At 38.3% G+C, this 24,368-nt stretch overlaps 1 long non-coding RNA gene across 3 annotated transcripts; it reads left to right on the top strand.

Moving 5' to 3' along the window:
* Positions 1–486: 486 nt before the first annotated feature.
* Positions 487–21,122, top strand: LOC135412156 (uncharacterized). Of its 3 annotated transcripts, XR_010429515.1 has the most exons (9): positions 487–768; positions 1,487–1,588; positions 2,545–4,255; positions 4,756–4,955; positions 5,637–5,720; positions 9,852–10,019; positions 13,024–16,471; positions 16,571–16,691; positions 18,449–21,122. It is a non-coding gene; the product is annotated as an uncharacterized LOC135412156 (long non-coding RNA). The 3 variants fall into 3 exon arrangements; XR_010429514.1 differs by having other exon boundaries at positions 2,545–4,955; XR_010429516.1 differs by lacking the exons at positions 13,024–16,471; positions 16,571–16,691; positions 18,449–21,122 and adding an exon at positions 11,088–11,231 and having other exon boundaries at positions 2,545–4,955.
* The last annotated feature ends 3,246 nt before the right edge of the window (positions 21,123–24,368 follow it).

The following is a 24,368-nucleotide window of genomic DNA, read 5'->3' on the forward strand; positions in this document are numbered from 1 at the left end:
GCCCCAGCCAGGCTGCAATCACAATGTGTGCAGTTGCTCCAAGTTCTAAGAGTCTGCTGCAGGTGATAAAGCACAGACAGCTATTGGGTGTTTACAGCTTTTGAAAGGAAAGATAAGTTAGAATCTCATTTGGTGTAGGTTTTTCCACTGAACATAGCTATTAACTGATTTTCAAATGCCTTTGGTATTTGTTAGTAGTCAGTTTTCCCAATGGCATTGTGAAGATCAGATAGACTGGAAGTACCATCAATTTGTGGATCTTGTACATTCACTATACTGATGAAGTTTAAAAGTGCAATTACTTCAGATTCCAACTGTATCATTGCCATCAGTTACTCTAGTCCTTAAAATGCTTACAGGAAGGAACTAGAAAAGTGACCAAGGAAGTATTCCATGCTATTCCTTTACGTAAACTGAGATATGAACAAAGCCGGTCAGAGAGACCTCTCTCCCTCTTCTTCCAGCAAGGTCTTTTCCTTTTGGGAGTGATTTGGGATTCTTATGTTCATATGTGCATAGCACCTTAATTGTATATCTGTAATATATGTAAAATATATATATATTTTATATAGCTTTTGCTATTCCATTTTTTTTCTTCTCTCTCTTTTGCGAGCTTTTCTTCTGTAGTCTATGGGGTTTGGTGGGAAGCCAACTACAACTGGCTACAGCCTCTCCCAGACCAAGACTAATGCTGGCAGTGTTTTCAAGCAGCTCTGCTACTGGTATCTCCACAAGGGATTCCTTTAACAGTAGAGACAAAAAGTACAGGTGAATATCACAGAATCAGGGGCTTGCTTTGACAGAAACCTTGAACCACATCTTGTTCCTCAATACCAATAAGTTTGTTGTTCATTCCCGGTTTTCCTATAAGAAAATTTATGACTAAGGCAAGATCAACAAGTTGAGAGCAACTTATATTCATGATTGAAAGTTGTTTTTTTTTCCTTACCTTACGTTATTGCATTTTTGTCCCATGGGGATTTCTGGTGGATAAACATGGCTAAAGAAAATTCACAAATATTTTACTTAATGTTTCACAAATTATTTTTCCTATAACCTACCTATTCCATTAAAATGGTCCCAATGTTGCAGCTTTTAACAATGTTTGCTTTTTCAAAATAAGTTAAATATTCATGAAGATTTTAAAATTAAATAACTTCAGATTTTTCTTCGTGAAAATTTTTTCGTTTTTATCATTGCCACTATTATTAGTATCCCGAATAGATATTGTAATAACTAGAATAGACTGAAATAGTCTGAAATTTTAAAAATGAAGAGAGTTCATAATTATATTTATTGGTGCACTGAGTTCTAGATGACAAGGGAAATTATTTAGTCTGAACATTTTCCTCAATGAATATGAAAATAAAATAAAAATAGACTCCTCCATTTGTTAGAAATTACCTTATAAGAATTGATGCTGTAATTACAAGCCTTGTGTAATCCTGTGTGCCAGTTATCTTACTGACCTGAGCATATTTAACAGACGAAGTTGAAGAAGTCAAGCAAACATTTTGCAAAACAAGTCAAAGATCTTCTGAACTGAGCCATGGCAAAGTCCTGTCCTTCGGGAGAGGGGGAGCTTGTTGTAAGTATACAGTGTAAATGTTCCTGAGTAATTTCCTTTCTGACTTCTATAAATCACAGAGTACTTTAATTGCGAATGCATTACCAGCAGACCATGGCCTAAACAGGATTATGGATTTGCATTTGTTCATAGGATTAGCCCACGTTTTTGTAGTTTACTTAAGATCCTTTCAAATGTTTCTTCTCTTATCTATAAACTACTGATTGCATTTCAGGCTGCTTAATTATTAATCTCCATTAAACAAACATAGTAATTAAATATTACTTGATATAAAACATACTTTTTTTAAACACTGAGTTCATTTTCTGGCTAAATGAAATGAGAAGTAGGAGAGGAAAAGACAAATATTGAACTTTTCTCATTTAAATTTCACTTTTTCCAAGTTCATAAAATAGTTGTAAAAATGAATTCATTTTGCAAACTTCTGATATTTTACAAAGATGTTTCCATCCAATATACAATCAGTCTGCAAGTTCTAGAAATGTTTTTTTAAAACCTAGTTTGAAATAGGATGATTAGTTCAGATTGCTTGAGTCAGTCATATGGTGTTCATTCTGTTAATTAAGTTATTCTTAATGAATTCTGAATCTAGTCCATTTAGTTAGAGGGTTTCAAAAACCAGTGTTTGTTTTTCAGGAGTCTTTACAATACAGGAAAGTAGAATAACCCACTCTTCACAGCCATGGTGCATAGAACAAGATGTAACCAGTTTAACTTACAAAGAGGGACAACTTTGTTATATATTAGGAATAAATTCCCACAGTTGAGGAACGGAATAAATTTTCAGAAGAGGTTGTAGAGTCCCGGTCAATGGAGGATTTAAAACCAGAAATGCACATGCCTGTAATGGTGAATATGTGGACCTTGTGTGGGCATGTGGATATATTAAATGTGTTAGTAATATAATCTGTGACCCTTTTTAATGTTATTCTGTGATTTTATATCCTTTTCCTAAGCCGCCTGCAGATTAGCCGTTGGACACTTAGTGGTGTGGCGTGGAAAGAGTTATGTACAGAAGGACGTGCTGCTTCCAAAGCAGTGTGGAAAAGGAGAGTAATAAATGACAGTGAGTAGGAACTCACAGTATATATAACAGATATTGCTTGTATCACTTAACATGCCACTGGCAAATGAGTAGAATTTAGTGATGGAAAGGTTATAAAAACTAGACTAGAAAAACTCACCCAGGCCAGCACAATAAGGAAGGGACACATTCTTGACTGTTCCTTCATCTACAGTGGAAAAGAAAAATCCACCTGCAAAAGTGAGTCCAGAGAAAGGCAGGCAGTACACCCTTTTCCAGAAGAAAACTCACCAAATGGTGATGAGAAAATTAAATTTTCTGTCAAGGCAGAATATGTGATAATACAGTTGAATGGAAGTGTGGTGGTCTGTGTGGAACAGGGAACTGGTATCATCCTTTGTGTACTCCATCATGAGATAATAATTAGAATTTAGAGATGATTAGGCTAGCTGAAAGCTTGCCTTTGCACAGATTGTTTTGCTGTTGTTTATATTTCCTGTACTTGTATATTTTATGGCTTGGATAAGTAAACAATAAAATCTGCCTTAACTCTATTTTATAACTTCTAGTAATAAATAATATTTTGGACATATTTTGGGATCCTGCTGGGTTACAAATTAGCCTGCCTGCTACTATTCTATATCAGTATTAATGCCATCTACTTTCCATAGAGCAGTGCCAGAAGTTCTTGGAGGTCATCTGCTCCGATGCTAACTCATTTTGGTTCCTGTCTTGTGTTGAAAGCTGGTGAAGATGTTGTATTTCAAGACAGGAGTATGCCTTGAAGAAGATATTTCTGGCAACATTATCTACAAGCTAATCAACAAAAATCAAGTGCCTGCTACTAAATTTGCAGGGTCTGCAGGATTTTTTCCCTCTAAATATCCTGGCTCGAAGTTTTAATGTAACTGCTTATTAGTCAAAACAATGAGAGGAGCTTTAAGGAACTGGAGTCAATGCACAGAGGGCCCTGTTAGCACACTGACAGTTAAGTGAAGCCATGTGAAAGGGGAACATTTAAAAGACTGTACAGGACTCACACACCAAAATGAAGTTGCTATGGATACAGGTGTTATGTATTCATATCCATCTTTATCGAAAAACACTGTAGAGGCTGAACTTAATCTAAGTGTAAGGCTTGGGTAAGAGAAAGGTTGTTGTGCAGAGCAGTGAGGATGGAAGTAAAACAATCTCTTCTTTGGTGAGAGGTATTGATGGACTAGAAATAAAAGCAAAACAATAAAGCAGTTGAGCCAAGATCATGCACAAACAGAAGAGAATACCTTCACCACAGAACCTGAATGTGTACAATAAAATACCCCACAATGACGGAAGTCACAGGGGAATATAGAAAAGGATGTTTCTTTGGCTCATTGAAATTAGGGTTAAAAATCCTAGTAGCTTCACTGGAGCCATATGTTTTATTCTTTTTTTTTGTAAATACTTTTAATCACCTGATTAATGCCAGAATTTTTCTTCCCTTCTTTTTCTTTTTTTTTTTTATTTCTTTTTCATAAACATAATTGTCATTGAAATAGGTGGTTATAGAGCTGTCCTTGTCTGCTGATAGGATCACAGAGGAGCTGAGGAGGTACCCCCTACTGGGGGTAGGTGCCAGTTTCCAGAAGAACGTTTTTTGCTCTGTAAATAGTTAGAAGGTACATCTCCTGCCACAGGCCAGAGCTTTTGATATTTCTTCACAGGAGGGCTAAGAATAGATCCTTATATACATGACCAACAAAGTTTTGCATAGAAATTTCAAACTACAAAAAGTGTTGTATAGTTTCAAAGCCATCAGTCACTGATAAAAATTCCAGTGATAAGTGCATTTGAAATGTCTGGGACAGGAAGAGCTGTTACAGTTATGGGTTGTTTAAGAAACCTCATGGTAGTGTTTTGGGCTTACAGTCTCTGCCAAGCACAGTCATGTGGCATCTACAGGATTTCAGGAGGACATGAAAATCTACTTGTTTGGTCCATTTGGCCATCCCCTTCTCTTCTGGTGGAGTATTCATGCAAAACACTTTATGAGTTTCCACATTCTTCTCTCTTCCACTAGACTCACCACAAGGCCACACATACTGAAATGACCAAAGAAGAGCATTGCAGCTGTTTCCTTACTGCATACAGAATGTTTTTGCAGGTATTGACCCTGTGCTGAGTTGAGAAGTGTGTCTAGACCAGGTTCATCAATTTGGAGCAACCGTTTAGGAGGCCATTGCTCCCAAAGATACCTCCAGGTCTCAGGGACGTGACACTCCCAGGGAACCTCAGCGGACTCCAGCAGTCTCTCCTGCTCAACTTGCTGAGTGAAAATGAGTGAACAGAGGTAGTGGAAACCAGGTCAGTGCCTCACATGTCATTTGGTGGTCTTTCAGTTGTTGATTGCTTTCTCCATTGTAAGGTCTTTGATTTTAATCGGATCATTGTGTGCACATATGGATATTCCTGGTGGCCTAACCAGTGAACATAATTAAAAGAAATGATTGCCTTTCACTTTAAGCAAACATCTGGTTTTACTTGAAACAAGATGACTTAGCTGTTTCAGAAACATTCTTGTAACCCTGGATTCACATTTTCATCTTAAAATATATATTTTCTCTGTTCAAGCAGCATGTTAATGTAAACACTATATATAACTGACAACCAAAATTTTCAGAAGTATTTGGTGCTCTGAGCACTAGTGAAACCACAAGAATTATTACATTTTTGATTTGATCTCTGTAAATCTGTTTCAACAGTCACTCTGATTTAAACAATTATTCTGATTTATATTCCAAGAACTATAATTTGCAGAAAATGTAACCATGTGAAAACATGTTTTTGTATAGTATATCTTGGCAACCTTGTTTTGTTGTGATGTCATTGCCTTAGGTTTCATGGAAATACTGAGGGAATAAAAGGAAAACAAGACCCTTTCTTTGAAGTATATTCGTATATCCCCTCTCTCCACCACTAAAAATATTTTAATGTCTTTTTTTTCCATAATGACACTGAATTTTCTGCTATTGCTTGACTGACAAGATGGTCAGAAACATACTAAAGGCTCTCATGAAGGGAATTTAATTGAGAGGGAAGGATTTGTCACCTTTCACTTCTCCCTATCAGGTAGGAATCATCATTTGTATAATGAGCTATTTTGAGATCCTGGGTTTCTTTGCTTTCATGTTGTTACAATGATAGATTCTAAACAGTTAAACACAGGTATGTATGCAAGGTACACAGAACAGAGAAAATGAAATTTCAGACCATTTATCAACTGCAGAGGTAACATTGGAGCTTTATCATTAAAAGTCTATCTAATCTGGTTTATTGTAACATCTGAGAGAAGATGACTGTGCTTTATTAAACCAATAGCTCTCATTCACTTCATCACATCTGCTCTTTCTAAAAAAAATAAAATAAAATAAATACAAGGTTATTAAGAGTAGCCCTTCATTATAAAAAGCATAAGTTACAGCTACATACAATAGAATGAAAAATGGCAAAAGAAAATGCCTTCATATGGAAACAATCCATCTGGATACACCTATATATGCTATATGGGGATTTCCAGTACTATTAAAAAGGTTATCCCTAGTACAAGATATTAAAAATATGCCTTGTATGATTTAGGGGTTTTAAACATCTCCGGTGTTTTTACTGAAAGAAAAGGAAAAGAGAGAATGGGGAAAAAAAGGAAAGCATCACATTCAGAGACATTCCTAACTGGCTTCACATTTTTCTTTTTCCAGCACCAACAAGAAAACGCATGAGACACAAGCTCATGCATGTCAGATGTGATCATATGCTAAAACAAATGACACCACTTGCTAATTTCATTTCCCCAGCACGTGCCTTTGTGCCTGTGTCTGGCTGTTAGGAGTCTGGGATGTTTGGAAACTACAGATTTTTCTTATCTACTTAGCTGCACAATGAACTACAAGGAATTTTTCTATTGGGGCTGATTGTGCACTAAATCGCCTTATTGTTAACCCTGAGCAATTTAGTTGATTTCAATGTATCTCTTACCTGATTAAGAGAATAGCTGGAGAACTGAGCTACCATTACTGACCCTGTAAATATCATCAGCCACCGTACTTAGCTACTGTGAGTTGTCCCTTTTGCCACTCTCTACCAGGCAAGGGACTAGACAAGTGATGTATCCTTTGACTAATACTGAGTCTTCATAGGATCAGATGGTCAGTAGGTATTTTTAAAATGCAATTTTCAAGGAGTTAAAAGCCACAAATAATTTCTGTTTGCTATTAAATTAAATTTATTATTTAGTCTACCTTTACATATCTACTTTTCAATATATTATTATCAAAAAATCCCTTTTATATTGTGAATTTCAACTATTTCAACTCCACCTTCAAAAGTAAATGAGCAAAATGAACATTGGACATGACCTCAGCACTAGTCATATACTATATTCTAACTACTGAAGGCAATGCTCTATAAATCTCTACAGCTATATCCATAGATTTGAGTAATATACCATATTTCCTTCAAAATGCCAATCATGGACTATGTCTCTAGTAAATTTGGTACTTGGTACAATAAATAAAATTAATGTTCATGTATTAAGAAGAGTCACTGTAAATCATCGCTCCCTCTTTAAGGACTATTGCTTTAGCAGTCAGTGTAGGAAATGAAGTAGTTTTGGGGAGTAGGAAACAGCAAGAGTTGTAGAGTACATTTGAAACTTGAGTTTAAGCTGATCTCAACCTACCTCCACGTTAGTCATTTCAAGGTCTGCTGCAGGTGGTCTTCACACAGAAGCTCAAAAGAGGCCATTTGTGCCAAAGTGTGGAGCTAGGAGGGGTAAGTGATGGAGCATTCACAGGGAACAATAGAGCTTTCATACTATGGAGAGAGTGGAGAACCAAGCTGAGCAACTTGGAAAAATGTTAGTGAGTAGAAGACAAAAAAGAAGCAAGTAATTTAAAAAAGCATGTAAGAAAAGGAAGCACAGACTTTGTCTCTAGACAAACATGGAAACAGTTCCAGAAGAGACACTGATAAATTGCTTATTTTCTGCTAAAATATTCTTCATAAAATAAGTAGAGTCTAACCCCAGCTGAAACAGCACTGTCAGCATTGACATTTTTCCCAGTTCTACCTCAGTTGAAATTTATTATTCATTTTAATTGTTATTGCACCCCTGAAGTTTCTCCTTTTTCCTAGTCCCATCACTTTCTCTAAAGTTGGCTTTCCACCCTGCTGGAACTTAAAACTGAGGGTTAAGTCTTGGCGCTGCTGAAGTTAATATAAGTTTAGCCTCTGCAATGAGGTCTGGATTTTACATAGATGTTTAGGAAGTTCTGCAGGAGCATTCATGCCTTTACTCAGGCTTTTTTCAGTTAGGTATTAGAGTCTCTTTCTCTCCACTGATCTACAAGGAGCCCAGTTTATTATTTGACACTAGGGACTTACTTTGCATTCCAAAGAGTCATTGATATTATTTCATTCCGAATTTCAACAGTTAAGTGAAAGGGAAGTTATGAACTGAATGTCCTTCAAGTTTTGTGTAAACCTGGGATAGAGGAGGTAGCAATCTCCTCTAGACATGACAAACATGGGGTGAAGGCAACCCATGAAGATAGGTTGTGAGATTTGGGGCTGTTCAGCCTGGAGAAGAGAAGGCTCAGGGGTGAACTTACAGCACCTTCCAGTACCTGAAAGGGCTACAAGAGAGCTGAAGAGGGACCTTTGACAAGGGCCTTAGTGATAGGACAAAGGGGAACAGCTTTAAACTAACAGAGGGGAGATTTAGATTAGATGATATGAATAAATTCTTTACTGTGAGGGTGGTAAGGCTCAGGCATAGGTTGCCCAGAGAAGCTGTGAATGCCCCATCCCTAGAAATGTTCAAGGCCAGGCTGGATGGGGCTTTGAGTAACCTGTTCTAGTGAAAGGGGAGTTGGAACTGGATGATCTTTAAGGGTCCTTACAATCCAAACCACTCTGTGATTCTAAGTAGTGCAGAAAAAGAGTAAATAATGTTGTGGTGGCAAACATCAATTTTCCTGACTTGTGAGAGCTAAGGTCACTGAAAATTATGGATATCCTACTAGGGGATATCTTTAACTATTGTCTTTGTTGTGTTTCCCCAAAGAAGACCATGTCTAGTTGTCCTGGACTGTGGGTTTGTATGAGAATAATAGAAGCAAACAGAGTCAGGAGATCCCATTTTGCGTAGGAGAAACGTGAACACAGAAAATTGCCCACTTTCAAACTGTGCTTGAAGATAATGGTTGTGGCTTTGCCAACTTAATTTCTTTGGGCAGTTTGGTGTTCTTCTGCTCTGTGGTTAAGCTAGGAGTCATACTGTAGCTCACAGTAGAAAAAGGGATCACAATTTATAACTCATCTTTTATGGATAAAAGCTACGTACTATATCCCCTTAGTGCAGCAGACTAGATTTTGTTGCACAGATATGGCTTCATCAGAGCAAAACAAATTCAGCAAACAGTTGATCATTACTTTAGTGGTGGTACTGATGGAGTGGAAGACAGCCATGTGCTTAGATTTTTGCTGAATTAGGGTCTAATTCTGCTGCTTTCTTCTCAGAATGTATTTGAAACAAATTTGGAACTAAGCAGTGGAAAAAAGAGCTTGAACATCTCATACTTGGTATTCCATATGACAATCTTAATGAATTTTCCTGTAGAAGCAGTCTATGTCTGACTTTGCTTTTGAGTTCTGTCACTGATACAAGTAGCACTTGTAGTGTCATTTCCAGGTGACAGATTGACAGTGGTACAATGAGTTGGCTGTGTAAGAGCAACAGTTCAGCTACGTGAATGAAAGACTGACAGTGTCACTCAGCTGTTGTTGATGGAGGCTTATTGCTGCTTTAATAGAGGAACTTTCTTCACAAAACTTGAAGTCCAATAATGAGAAAAATCCCACAATATTTATAAGTCTCAGAAACACTGCTTTTGGCCTCTTCAAGTGCTATTACCACTACAGTATCTTATTGACAAGTGATCAGAAAGCATTTGTATGTTGTCAGCTCTGTATAGGATACATAACCAATATTTTTACAGGGCAAAAGGGTCCTAGTTGAGAGACTCAGAGTATCTCAACACAAGCTGAGCTCAAGATTTGCTGGTTTACTATTTCCCCACAGGAAATCAGGGAGTCGAGTCACACGAGGGAACTGACTGCATTACTGAGGTTGTGGGCCTGAAAATTTTCATAACCTATTCTGTGTGTAAGATAAAATTCACTCTTTCACTGTTTGATTTTTAGGGCTTCTGAAATCAAACAGAGTGAAATTTGGCAGAGCTCATCATGGATCTGAAGTCTATTTCTACTAAATAAATTAGTGAATCAGTGACTAACATTAGAACTAAATCAGCATGAGATTACAATGCATGCAAATTGCTGCCACTGCAATGATATGTGCGATTAAAACAAGTATGCAGAGTATTTATAGGACTGATGGAAGCATTTGTGCCATTTATTGTGTGTTTAATGATCAAGTAGAGGGCAAAAGTAGCATCGTGCTCCGTGACATGATGTGAGAGGGGCTTTGACATTTTGCTACTACAACGCAAAAGTCTCAGGTTTGGAATGCTGCCCTGGCTGGAAGAATTGACATCCTCACCAGCTATAACATGGCTGATCTACACTGTCTCCTCTTCTCATTAAAGCCATATATACAGCAGACATATGCTTATACTGGCTTATTGCCCTCTCATGTAGGAAGGGGAGTGTGGAAGAGTGTTTTGAGACACACATATGCCTGTGTGCATGCCAGCCTACACGTATAATATTCCTTGCAGAGCAAAAATTACACCCTGCATTCTTCACAAAGGTACCTATTAATGTAGAATGTCATTGAGCCATTTAACGCTATAAGGCAAGCAGAGGCTGAGAACATCACAACTGTTAAGAATACTAGGGCACCGGTGGAGAAGTGGTAGGAAAATGAGGAGAATATCTGGTTAAGGCCCGCAGCAGGCAAGTCACAGCTCCCCCACATCCCTCTGTTTGCGTTGATGGGCACCAGTTGCGCTCACAGGTCTGCACACCAAATTCCCCTCCTGGGACAAGAACGATAATTTATTTGACAGCACCGTGTGGAAGCTGTGAGGTGGTTTCACTTTCCCCTTCCACAATCAGCCTTTTCCGTTTGTATGGGAAACAAACCACTTCTGTGAAAATTCCCCAAATCTCTGGGTGAGTCAGGCTAAGCTGGAGCACATTAACATTTCTCCATCAGAGTTAACTGGAACCTAGACAGGCTAAAGGTCAAACGAAGCAAACAGCGATCTCAAACTCCCAGAACAAAAAAAGAGAAACAAGAGGACAGGTATACTGTCTGAAATATTACCAAGTTATTTAATAAACTAACTTAAATTTTAAATTTGGCAGCTTTGCTCAGTACTGTGCAAACGTAAGAGTTTTGAAACATTACATTGGGTGAATCAGTCCCTTTTTTTCTGATGATGTTTTAAACTCTTTCCCCTTGTGAGTGAACAGGTCTGCCACAGAGGCCTTCTGTCTAAGTATCCTGAAAGATATTGCATATATCCTTCTGGTTCACTCCTTCAAGACCTGAAGAGACTACTGTGACCACATTGTATAGTATGTTACAAAGAACACTATTAAAAATTACTGAAGTCAGGCCTGGATCAGTTGTGTCACCCACATGTGAGCTCAGGCATACTCTGAGAAGACCTTCAGCCTTGAATCAGGATGGAGGGTCTGTCCTAGAAAAGCTGTTTCAAACATAAGTTGTTCTGACCCTGTGAAATGTTTATCTTACTTTTATTCTAAATGTTGGCGGAGATTTTTCAGGTTGGAAGAACATTTGCACTACAAGTCTTTATTTCTCAGGTGAAATTGAGCTTTTCTAAAGTGGACATATAGTTTTGTGTCCCCTCCATTGTCCCTGAGATGTGCCAGTCATACACAGTCCTGCACACTCTTTTGCTAAATTATAAGCTGACGGTGTTCACAGAGGCAATTGCAGCACTTAGGCTTTCTGTTGTCTGTTTAAACTTATTTTAAATGATGAATCAACCAGGATAACAATGAAGCCTGGAAACCAGTTCCTGGCTTCCAGAACTATTCTACTCAGTCCCAATTCCTGCAACTATGCATTTGCACATGTGCCTAATACACACATAAATCTATATGGTAGACATATATTTCCACATTCATTAATTTTCCTATACATATAATCTATATATATAAAAGTCCCTACATATAGTAAACTATATTTTACATAAAAAGGACCTGGCTGATTCAGACCCTTCCAGTCTGGCAGAGGAGCATCATCTCTCAGACCAAACCAGGAAACATTTCTCACTCACCTACTTTTTTTGGCCTTTCTGCAGATACCGTTATAACATGCGTGTTCAGAGCTCCAGGTTCCTCCTTGTGTTCAGGTTTTGGATTGGGTGACTGCAGAAAATATGAAGTTAAAACACAAAGTTAAAACATCTTGGCTTTTCTGAGTCTTATTCTTTTTGTTTTCCTTTCATTGTGTCATGGTCTGCTCCAGTTTTTCTGTCATCATCACCAGTGCACCAGGCAAAAGTAATGAAACAACAAAGATATTTCACAAAATGCAACAAATACCTCACCCTTTTGGATCTCTTTGGACCCCCCTTTGGACCCTACCAGTGTTGTCCTAAACTTTTGTTTTATAAGAATCAAGTCCCAAGAATCTGTTCAATTCTTAATTAATAAACTATGACTTTAGTGTCACCTATTTGGATTTGATAAATTCAAATGAACTCAGAGGTAATAAATCTGATCAAAAAAAGTATTTTACAAGAACTGAATCAAAATAAAGCCTTTTTACAGAGGATTATTCAAGAGAAACTTATGCTGACAAAAAATTAAAGTACAATGCAAAACTGGACTTTTTGAGATACATTAAACAGCTGTAAATTTTATATATTAATCCACAGAATATTCCATAAAACAATGGTGCCCTCTTTAATGAAATTTTATTAGAGAAACAGACCTGTCAGGGGAATACATTTTTATATCCAGTTAGGTTTTGCATTTAACAGATTCCCGCTTTGTATATTTTTCTGTGGTAGCTGCTAAGTAAAATATATATACTCTTGAATGTTTGCTTACTTCTGGAATGGGAAATTTCCACACAATTTAGTGATTTAAGAACTGATTCTAATCTAATAATAATATTAAAAAAAAAAAACTTTTGGGAATACTCAATGTCACTCAGTTTGTTGAACAACAGCCTTTGTTCATTTAGGGCATCATCTAGTTTCCAGAGTCTTTCCAGAGTTTTCTAGGGGGGCTGAGCTGCACCCTGGAGCCACCCGTGTGCCAAATTGCTGATCTGACTGGTGCTTGGGCTTCATTAGACCTTCTGAAGAATTGCTCTGGGAATTTATCACTTTTCAGTGATTATTCAGTCCTTCTTTCTCACTTTCTTTAGATGAATAATAAAGGAGCTCCATATTTAAGGTAGTCAAAGTCCAGGACGAAGCACAGGAAGGCTCAGATAAATCATCATGTCACTATTCCTTGACAATCTACAATACATGAGGTGCTCCCACTGACTGTGAACATACTGTTAGCACATGGATAGGGCAAGGTAATGCAGCATAGCTGTCAGGGACAGAGCATTTAAAGCTGAATTATATTTACAATAGTGCACACATGGGGAATTGCAGCAGCTCCATTGGTACCTTTTAACTTGTTGATTAGCTGTCACCATCAGGGATTTGGTCATCTCTCAGCTTCACAGTGCCCCACTAGCCATAGACACAGGTAGACGATTTTAAAAAGAAGATATTCCAAATCACAAGTCACTCACACAAATCCTATTCCTAATATCAATGATCATGAGAGAATGCAATAATCCTGAGTAGCAAGTTTGATTAGGAGTTTGCAAGCCAAAGAGCAAGCAAAAATCATTAGTTTCTTCCCAAGAGCAAACAAAGTTCATAAATTTCTTCCCAATTACAATAAATCAATACCAGCAGCTTAGACATTTTGTTTTACCAGTTATGCACAGAATAATTTAGATTGGAGGTCATCCCGTCCCATCGCCTGCCCAAAGCAGGGCTGAATCCAAAGCTAGAGCATATTGCCATAGAATCAGAGAATGGTTTGGTTTGGAAAGGATGGTGAACTACAATTCCAGGGATGGGGCATCCACAGGCAGTGCCTTTTCCAATGAAGGGTATAAATGTATCCACAGATGGAAATTTTTCATGGTGTTGGTTTCTAATCAACAATTATCATAAATTGGCTATGCTTTCTAAAACCCTACCCTGATAGATAAAATTGTTATTTTCAGCCTCTGGACTGAAAATTCAACTGGACTGAAAGTTCAACCCCAGACCTGATACAGGGTTTCATTTAAAGATTTTTTTTTTCTGAATGATTGAAACAATTAAAATTTTCTTCACAGTTTGAATCCACAAGCAGAATTCCAATCTGGGTGTGTATTAGGCATTATTTTAATAGCAGAAAGTGCAGAAAAGGTGTAAAATCCAAGCTCCAGATCATTCTTCAGGTTAAATCAGCATTTTTTCCTTTGACCTAGTAGATCAGCAACTTTGCTACTCATCTTTGACATTTTTCACTGAATTATCTTCCTCTTCTGTACTATCCTGTTCAGCTATGAAAAAACAGAAAAGCCGTTCCCTGACAGTTTCACTTACAGTGACTCCAACCCTTTTATCACCTTTTAAAATGATAATAAAAAGTCATTCAGAAATTGTCTGCAAATACCTCCCATAGTACCTGATTCAGAGCAAGGTAATTAGAAAGAGCGATGGCTATTTCATGAAGATCAGAAAGTGTGGATGATGCCATCCATCTTCACTTTCTAGGTTCTTGAAATACTTGTTCTGTAAGTAGCACTTTAGCTGTGTGGAGGTATAAGAAATAAACCCAAGTACAGGTGCTGCATGTTCTCTGCATTAAAAATGCAAAATGTCACCAACTCTGTAGCTGAAAAATGTCACCTCATCTGTTCTCCTTTGAGATTGGACCCAGTTCTAGATGTGTAATCCTTGGCAAGATGTTTGCCTTAAAGCTTAACTGTGTTGTAGTCTCTGTCTCATAAAATATTCTATAAAATCTCAATGAGATATTGTAAGGAAGCCTAAAGACACCCATTATACTTATTTCAAGGTCTTTTTACACTAGCCTAGCAGATGTAAAATATCTGTAATACAAAGGAGAATACATGTACTGGATTCTAAAGCCTTTATTTTGTAGAGGATGGCACAAAGATTCTTTGTCAGAGTGCATAAATCCCGAATAATTCAGTTCCTTTGCGCAAAACTTACTGGAGCACTCCAACTCAATGGTAGAAGTTACATTGTACCTCAAGAATTTCCTTCTGTTAAGGGATAGATCAATATTCATACTTGCAAAATCCCTTTGCCACAACAACACAGCACTTTTCCTGAGGAATATATGTGCAAAGGGGAACAGAGAAAAAGAAGAAAGATATTTGTAGAAAAAATTCCCTACTCAACATTTTCTAGTCGTGCATACATTGGTTTCATTCATCTGTACCTCTGCTGAAGTTGAGCCTTTCACTGAAACATCTCATTCTCTTCACCACTTTATTTACAGAGAAAGAGGAGCCTTAGACCATTTGGTCCAGTTTTGCTGAAATTTTTTCTTAAGTGATTTTTCCTTAAGAGTTTGTTTTCATTTCTTCACAGAAGACCTACAGGATGTGAGATGTTTGGTTGCCAACAGAGAACCCTGATTACCAAAGACAATGCCACTATAGAGAACAAATGTACATTTGTATGGCATTTGGCTCAGTGTCTTCAAGAAAGAAATAAGTGAACAATTCTCCTTGGGCCTGTCAATAAAGTGGAATCTCCAAATAAGCTCAGTAGTGAAAAAGGCCAGCACTTCTCAAGGCAGTGAATGCAGAGAACTGGTTGCAGCTTCTCTTTTTAGCCCTGTTATATGCTCAAGAGTTTAAAGTAAACATAATATCAGGAAGGGGAAGAGACACAGACAGGGTTGGATTCAAGCAGTATAGGAAGGGAAGATGTGTCAACCTCTATTCCATGATATTCTTCACATTGAGGGTAACAATACAAAATGGACAATGAGTATTTGCGAAGTTTTGTGGCTGTGCTTCATTTTCATTTCTTTCTACCTTCTTTCAGGTTTTGTAGACCTGTTACTCTGGCACAAAACTTCTTTAAGGGTGAGCGGTAGGAGACCAAGTTGTACATCTAAATATATATATCTAGTGCTACTCTTGGGAGTCCAAGTGTGGTGGGTTACCCCAGGCCAAGAGCCAAATGCCCACCCACCTACTCAGTCCCTCTCCCCCAGCAGGATGGGGAGCAAAAAGACTCACAGATCAAGATAATGACAGTTTAATAGGGAAAGCAAGAACTGTGTACTATGGCAAGGCAAAAAGAGGAATTTGTTCACTTTTTCCCATTGGCTGTCAGATGTCCAGCCATTTTAATGAAAGAAATATTACAGAGGGAAGACAAATGAAATAACCACACAATAACCATGAAAATCTGCCTTCCATTTCTTCTCCTTCCTCCAAGCTTTTATTGCTGAACACAGTGTCATATGGTGGAATCTCTCTTTGGGCAGCTGGGGTCAGCTATCTCAGATGGGTTCCCTCCCAGCCTCTTATGCACCCCGAGCCTCCTCACTGGGGGCCAAGCATGAAAGGGAGACTTGCTGCTGTTCACACTCTGTTCATGAACTGAAAAAACACTGTTGCGTTATTAGCACTGTTTCAGCTGCCGATTCAAAGCACAGCACCATACAGGTGATTATGAAGAAAGCAAGCTACCTCCATCCCAACCAGTCCCAAGGTACTCAGAGGAGCTTGGCATGTAAGACCTGCCAAAGCCTGCAGCCTTCTGAGGCAGCAGGTAGGATGCCCTGAAACAGCTAAGGCAAAAGTAAATAGCTATTTTAGGCATATCTGTGTTATGTGTGACTTTGTCTTGCCTTTATCTCCTTCCTATTAGATTTTTTACCTCCCATGATGCCATATTGCTGCGCTGCAGAAATCCCTGATTGATACCACAGTTGAGTGAAAAAAACAGCTTCAGAACATAGCAGGCACTTGTTCGGAAATTGTACGTTAAGGTACGTGGATTTTTCTCTTGCTAGCCACTGATAACCATCTTTTAGCCCAGTTGAGCCCATTTCTAATCCTGCCAGAGGTATTGGTATCATATACTGTAGATCACTTATAGAGGCCATGTGTCTTCCACAGCAAATTCTAGGAACGAGAAACGAGGCATACAGGCACAAAAGTATAAAGTGGTAAGTAATTTCCAGTCATGGGACAGGACTTGGTGTATCTAGCACAGAGGGCAAGTTTTGACGTGACATCTTTCTGTTGACTCAGTTAGTGCCTCTGAAACGTGTGCTAGCAATCAGATAGAAGTCCAGATGCTGAACTACTTTTGGCACTCTTGATTTGAACTGTAAATCCATGTAAACATTATTTCTAGTGCAGAAATTATTTCCTGTAAACTAAAGAGGTGAATGTAACATACATTAACAGAGAATTATAACTCTTGACATCTTTTTACTGGTTGGTGTGTAGCATTTTTGGCTTAGTATTGCTTCAGAAAGAATTTGAGCAAGTTGTACTTAAGGAGCCTTTAATAATGAAGAAAGAGGGCAAGTGGACTTTACCTGTCTAGACGACTGTATCTGCATGGGGTAATCCCATGTGGCAGTATGAAACTCTTGACACACTTAAAGTGCATGTCAAGATTGAATCTCAGAAATAAATTTGATTTCCATTTCAAAAAGAGACATTTTGAAGTGTGGGACAGTCCCCCTTGACTTGCCCATGGGTATCTCTGCTGCTGTGGAAATAGAGTAACTTCCCCAACCAGCCTGTCCCACCCTTCCCTGAATGGGATGGCTCGGTTTGCTGCAGGTCAGGGGAATCACTGCCCATGATCTCAGTAGTGAAACTCTCCCATCTAGGCAGGGCCTTGATTTCAAACTGTTTGATAATTTATTAGCACCAAAATGCTGTTGAAAATCACATCATTCATAGCTTTGGCACCAGAGTAAGTGTTAAATGGCTGGCAGTAGGGTTATCTGCAGGGGCATGAGTGGTGTTTCACACCTAATCATCACTTTCCGGTGTCCTCTGGCTTGATAATTGAGAACTGAAATATGGAAAGGTTTCAGAAATATTTTGGAAAGATAATTACCTAGCTAACAGAAAATTAAACTATAACAAATCCTCTTTTCTGTTCTTTTGCAAGTGTTCTCTGCTTTCCTATTTTCTGGAAACAGAAATTAGCAGAGAAAGGGTCAGTTTTTCTTAAGCAAAACAGGCACGATCATGTCTCAGTCCTCTCTCTTTCTGTGGAGAGAGTTACTGCAAAACGTAAACAAAAATAATATCACATAAGAAGAGGTACTCAGTAATGGCATGTGACAAGTGGGTGGCAGAACAGTACGAAAAAAAATGGGGAGATTTCTTTCTTGCTATTAGCTCTGTCCTTTCTGTGGGGGAGCTGGTAATACGGTAATAGTGGATCTGGGTTCAGGAGTACAAAAAAGACCTGAAGGAGACACTACCAAGCCCACTGCTGCCATAGGCAATCCCATCCAAGAGATCTGCTGATGAAGTTATAAACTATTGAAGGAAGGTAGAAACTATTTGTATTCCACTCTCCCCCTTTCAACAGTGCTCCACTTCCAAGATTAATAGGAGTTTCTTTGTTTTTAACTTGCTAGCTGCATTTTTTTATAGAGACTTTATAACCATTTATTCTTCTGTCAACATTTTCTTCAGCTTCTAGTAGATTTGTCTTCCTGATGCCTATGTTGCTCCTGTAGATTTCAAGAATAATTACTTATTTTTTTTACAGCTAGATCAACAAGTTCTAGACTGCACAGGTGCTGACTGTGGCTTCCTATAAAAACAGACCTTGTTCCTGTCACAGATCAAATTAATCTTTACTGAAGATGGAGATTCAGGAAGGTTTTAAATAACCCCATCACACATCTCTATCCAGCTGCTATTCTTTGCATTCATTGCTGTTCTCTACAGTACTGCTGGAGATATTCCTTGTTGTCTAGTATCCTATGTCATGGGAATGTTGCTATGAGAAACTACCAAGAGAAATCAGAGGAAGAAGCTCCTGGAAAGACTGGTGGTCCACTGGGACCTAGAGGAAATGAGTTTTGAGCTGGTAGATTGGACGGTTCCTCTCTCACAGTGAAGATTAATAGGATAACCCAGCTACTGATTAAAGGAAGCTGAAAAGGGGATTATCAACAGCAAGGGACTAGTTCATCCACTTGCTGCTTTCAGCAAGAGACTTTCTGAAGCTAAGGAGGAGTGAAACAAGTAATATAGAAAGTCATTGTGTTGGTAAAATAGGAGCTGTAACGTGGAGGAGACATTTTGCCACCGCGCTGTCCAGGTCACATACTAAGTAGTTTCCATTATCATTACTGTTGATAAACCCTGTGCCAATGGGACAGCCAGAGCTCCAGAACTTGTCACTTTTATGCTAAAATCTCTAGACATTGCTTAAGGGAGCAAGTGCTTTTCTGAAGCCTGGATTTTGATGCCTTTTATTGCAGAAGTCACAGTATACAAATAACTGTGATATAAAACAGAGTAACAGTCCAGAAAGAAAGATTATACTTTAACTAAGTTATGCAGTAATACTCACCCTTCAAATCAGCAAGTTTGAGGCTCTAGTGATAAATCCTAATATTTCCATTTAGACTGATGTTTGACAGCATTAGAAAAAATGGTGATGTCAAAAGGACTACTGTTCCTGTGGCTGACAAGGAAACCATTTTGTATAATTGTTTCAGCCTATGGAAGAGTGTAATTCCTTTGGACATTGCTGGGTTTTATTTTCATAAAAGTGAATAAATTATCTCAGTCCCCTGGATCAGAGGATGTTAAGTTCAAATCCTGTTGCTGGAATAATCACTACAAAATACTTCAGTGTTGATTCTGCAATTTGTGGGTAGTTTTGGTGGGAAAGGCATTTTTCCAAGTTTGCTCTCTTGATGTGTTGAAATTACAGAAAAACTGAATTCTCAAAAGGGTGGCCAGGACAGTCAAAATGGCAATTGGCTGAAATATGTGCAATAAAAAGTAGACTAAATTCAATAAAACGCTACCCTGCTGTTAGATTTTCATCTCTACAAAAAGCCTATGACAACTATATCTAGCTACTTTTATGATTTTTAAGGTGTCTCCCTTAGAAGTCCTAGGGAAAGAATCCATGAGAGTGTTAAGAAATCTCACACTGGGTTTGTGCAGAATTTAAAGATGTTTTCTTGTGAAGTTTTGGCTGACTGATGGTTATGGAAAATCATGATCAGTCATATCAAAACATCTGACCCCCATTACTTTATTCAACGTGGACTTCATTTGTGCAATTCACATTTCTACTGGGTTTAAATTTCAGATTTATTAAATTTTTATTTTAGTATTACTTTTGATCAATAAATTATTTGGAAAGTGAAGATAAATTCCCTACTAGTTTACAAAATCTTTGCAGAGAAAATAATCAATAAAACAGTGCAGAAGCACAGAAATAAGAAACCCTTACCTTTCTAGTGACTAATTATTCCTAATATGTGATTACATTATGAAAATGTTTCCTTTCATATTCTTCTAGTCTGTCCACCTTTGTCCCTGAAGAACCAAAAACAGTATTTCTGGATTTTTAGAAGTTTTGTAAGATATTTCTCAGGTACTTTACTAGAAATGTAATGTTATTGTTTCCAGCCAATGTAGGATGACAACTGTGAACCAACTATAGTCACTTCACCACTCTGCCACTCCTCATACAGATGCAGAAAGAATAGCAAATGAATGTCAGTCACTTAATTTGATATGCAGACTGGACTTCTGACAATCGTTTACTTTTTTTTTTAAAGGCAAAAATAGAAATATATTAGCAAAAATCATTCTAAGCAAGATACAAAAGAAAATGATGAGAAAATTCCTGTTGCCTAGCTGATGAGAATGCAAAAAAAAAAAAAGCTCAAGTTAACCCTTGGTGGTGAAATGATGAATTAACAACTGCTGGGAAAGTTGCCTCTGCTATAGGTAACTCTAAGTGGGTAAGAGTACGTGGGCCTGTATTTAGATTAATTTTTCCTTAAGTCTTTAAAAGGTGGGAACAGGTAAAACGGTGCTTACTAGCACTGACAATTTATTTTTCATCGTAACAAATGACCTTTTTGCACCTTATTCCTTTGGCTATTTTCATGCTAAGCAATTCTTTTCGTGGACAGTCCATTCTCAGCAACCTGCAAGATCAACCTCACTAATAATGACAGAGAATCATAGAGGTTTGAGTGGTGAGTAGCTCACTGTTTTGTTATGATTGTAGCTAACTACTCTTCAAGCTCTGCTACTTCAGAGAGATTTCACTCTTAGGGTCTCTGAACAGAAATCGGTTAGTTTTGGCAGCCTCTGGTCTGCTGTGTAAAATTCATCAGTGTCTTTCCCTGGCGTTTCAAAGGCAACACTTACATGTAATGGCTTTGCTGTGAAACAAAACAGAGAAGAAGTATTGTGGTGTTGAAAACACATTTCACAGAGTTGTTACAGTTTTCTTGGAATGATGCCCTTTATTTAATTAATCTTTCTTTGCATTTTGTTTTTGCATTTTCCATCACCTTTTTATTATTCTCTGAAGGACTTGGTCCCCAGAGCTGGCTCCAGGGAAAGGTCTGCTGGATTAGGCTGTGGTGCCTTTCACCTGGTGTGTTTCCATGAGCCCTTCACGGTTAGCAGTGTGGCGTGCAGGCCCTACTGCGAACGATCAAATGATCTGTTTTCTTTTCCCTTGAGGTGAACCACATTCGCTTGTATAAGAAAGCAAAACCTCCACAGTAGACCTGAAAAGCAGCCTACTGCTTTGGAGAGGGCTCTAATAGGCCTTGATGTAAAACCCTGACCCCTGTTAATGGGATTCTATTGCCGTGAAGCCTCCTTCAGACATTTATTTATTAGGCATGTATTTATTATATAAGTAGGGGATGCCAGCATGCTCTGCTGGATTAAAGCTAGTTGAGCTTCATGATTATTCTAGAAAGATTTATTTTCCTCTGAATGCAATTACACACCAGTCCAGTGAAATGAGCACAGTGGAAAATCTCACCCCACTGCTTTGATGGACTAAGCTGGTGCCATCCACAGTCTGCAGACAAGGACTAAAGAAACTGGGACGTTTTCATAATGTCACTGAATGACAGCTGAGGTGTTAAGTAATTTCTGTGGTAGACAAGCACCTGGAAACAAAAAAAATAACTTGTCTTTGGCAGAGCTGTGGCTGAACTCATTGTCCTGGCTGGGATTTATCCAGACACCTCATGGCTTTGGCTACATCTAAATAAACAGCTTTGAATGCTGACTTAGAGGTATTAATGGGTTTCTTGAATCATTTATGACTATGTGTAGTGACAATTGTGCTGCAACAAATCCACCACATAAATCAGGTGTGTATTTTGGCATGGTCAATACTGCATGGAAGAGAGTTTTTAGGTGAGGACAAGAAAAGTTGCCTCATAAATGTCAATAAGATACTCCTTCCATCAGTTGCCAGGAAAAAGAGAAAAACCCCTAGCAATACAGCAGGGTTACCATCCATGCATGCTAATGAACTATCAAGAAGTGACTGTATTCAAAATATTGTTTCATTGTCACTAATATACAGACAGAGAGATTAAAAATCAAGTTGACATCACATTCTTCTGTTATATATAGGGCTTATATACATCTGTGTGTGCATACTTGTCACCTGACAACCTAACTGCAGTTTATTTAAATGGTTTGATGGATGATGATATATATTTAATATTTGGTTTAAGCTCTATTTGCAAGCTAAATAGTGGCTGAATATAGTTGTAGTGTAAGATTGATAGAAAGGTAAAAATCTTTCTAGGTGAAGCAGTAAGATTGTCTGCATTTTTGTGCCTGATAGTGTGGATCCTCATTACCATAAGGGCGTTGGTGGAGAGGTGGAATCACGTTAACCACACATAACCAGGGACAGTCACATATGAAAACTTGTTCAGCTGCTGATTGCAGGATTGAGCTCTTGGTTTTCTGTGTAGCAAAGTGTGCATAAGCTCAAAGGCTAAGATGTTTTTGGGAACAAAAGAATAATTTCTATTTATTTTGATTTAGAATATTGGCAATTTTGAAATGAGGTTGACATTTCCAGTGCTACTCTGAGTTCTGAAATATAGATCCGTCTTGTGTGTTCAGAGCCATTTAAAAATTAGAAGCCTTTACACCCCCAACAGTCATTTGAAAAAGGCTCTTCCAGGGCACAATTCAGAAGATGCACCACACTCTAGAACCTTCTCTCCATCCACTGGACACAGGAGGAACATAAAGACTTGTAGGCTCCTCTGACTTTGTGACTGAAGCTAAATGACTGATGTAAGATGACTGAATATGAGTTTGAGTAAGAGGAAACAGGTGGGTACTTAATGAAAAAAAACCCCAGACTTTATCTTGGCTTCTTTTTGTCCCCCTCCTCTTTAAAAAAAAATAAATCAGAGTCAATGATTTGATCATTTTTTTTACTGACTTGTAAGAAATACTCTTTGCAACATCTCATTTCCAGGTTCTGTTCTTCCAAGATCAGTCTGTAAAACGGACATTCAGGATACTTAATGCCAGACTCTAGGCAGCTCTTTGACTGAGTTAGGGCAGCTTAACCAAACTGGAGCTGCCTTCTTAGGGAAGCCAACACTACAAATCCTTGCTGTGGACTTACAAACACATTTCTGTTTTTGAAAACATGAGTGAACAGTCCATCAAAATAAATATTTTGCATGAATAAGCCTTTGAGAGACTCCCAAGTTCTAGCTTCCAGTAGACCATTACCTGTGTTTAACAAAAAAAACCTCAAAACCAAAACCGAAGCAAAAAACCCCAACAAGACCGCAAGCCACAAATTTGCTGAAAAATAACAACTTGCCACACAATCCAAGGTGTCTTCTTCAAGCAAAAAGAAGTGCCCCTCTGGATGCTATGATTTCCAAGACCTTATCCATGGCAAGCAGAACTATAAGTTACACTTCCCTTACTCTAAAACACCTTAACCAGCAAGGGGTCATTTCCCCTCCTGGGAATCCACTCTTTGTGTGTGACTTTCAAATGAGGAGTAGGATGAGCAAATATATTTGCTTAGTGAATGGCTACAAGTAGTCATTAGAAAATAAACCTGTGGGAGGACGCATGATGGATGTGCTAAAGGCTGGAAAAAGTTAGTTTGGGTAGGACCTTTATTTCTGGCTATGGTTACTTCTGATTTAGATGATGATATGATCATTCAGGTGCTTGAGCATGTCCAAAGGTGCTGAGGCATGTCCAAAGAAGGGAAATGAAGCTTGTGAAGGTACTGGAGCACAAGTATGATGAGGAGTGGGTGAGGGAACTGGGGGTGTTCAGCTTGGAGAAATAGGAGCTCAGGAGGGACCTTATCTTTCTCTCCAACTACCTGAAAGGAGGTTGTGTTGAGGTGTGAGTCAGTCTCTTCTCCCAGATAACAAGTGACAGAATGAGAGAAAATGGTCTCAAGTTGCACCAGGGGATGTTTAGACTGGATAATATGAAAAAATTGCTTCACTGAAAGGGTGGTCAGGTGTTTGAACAGGTTGCCCAGGGAAGTGGTTGAGTAATTGTCCCCAGAGGTATCTTAAAGATGTGTAGATGTGGCGCTTGAGGACATGACTTAGTGGTGGACCTGGCAGTGTTATGCTGATAGTTGGACCCAATGATCTTAGAGGTATTTT

The sequence above is a fragment of the Pseudopipra pipra genome, chromosome 3, assembly GCF_036250125.1.
Source record: "Pseudopipra pipra isolate bDixPip1 chromosome 3, bDixPip1.hap1, whole genome shotgun sequence".
In the NCBI taxonomy this organism is placed as follows: Eukaryota; Metazoa; Chordata; class Aves; order Passeriformes; family Pipridae; genus Pseudopipra; species Pseudopipra pipra.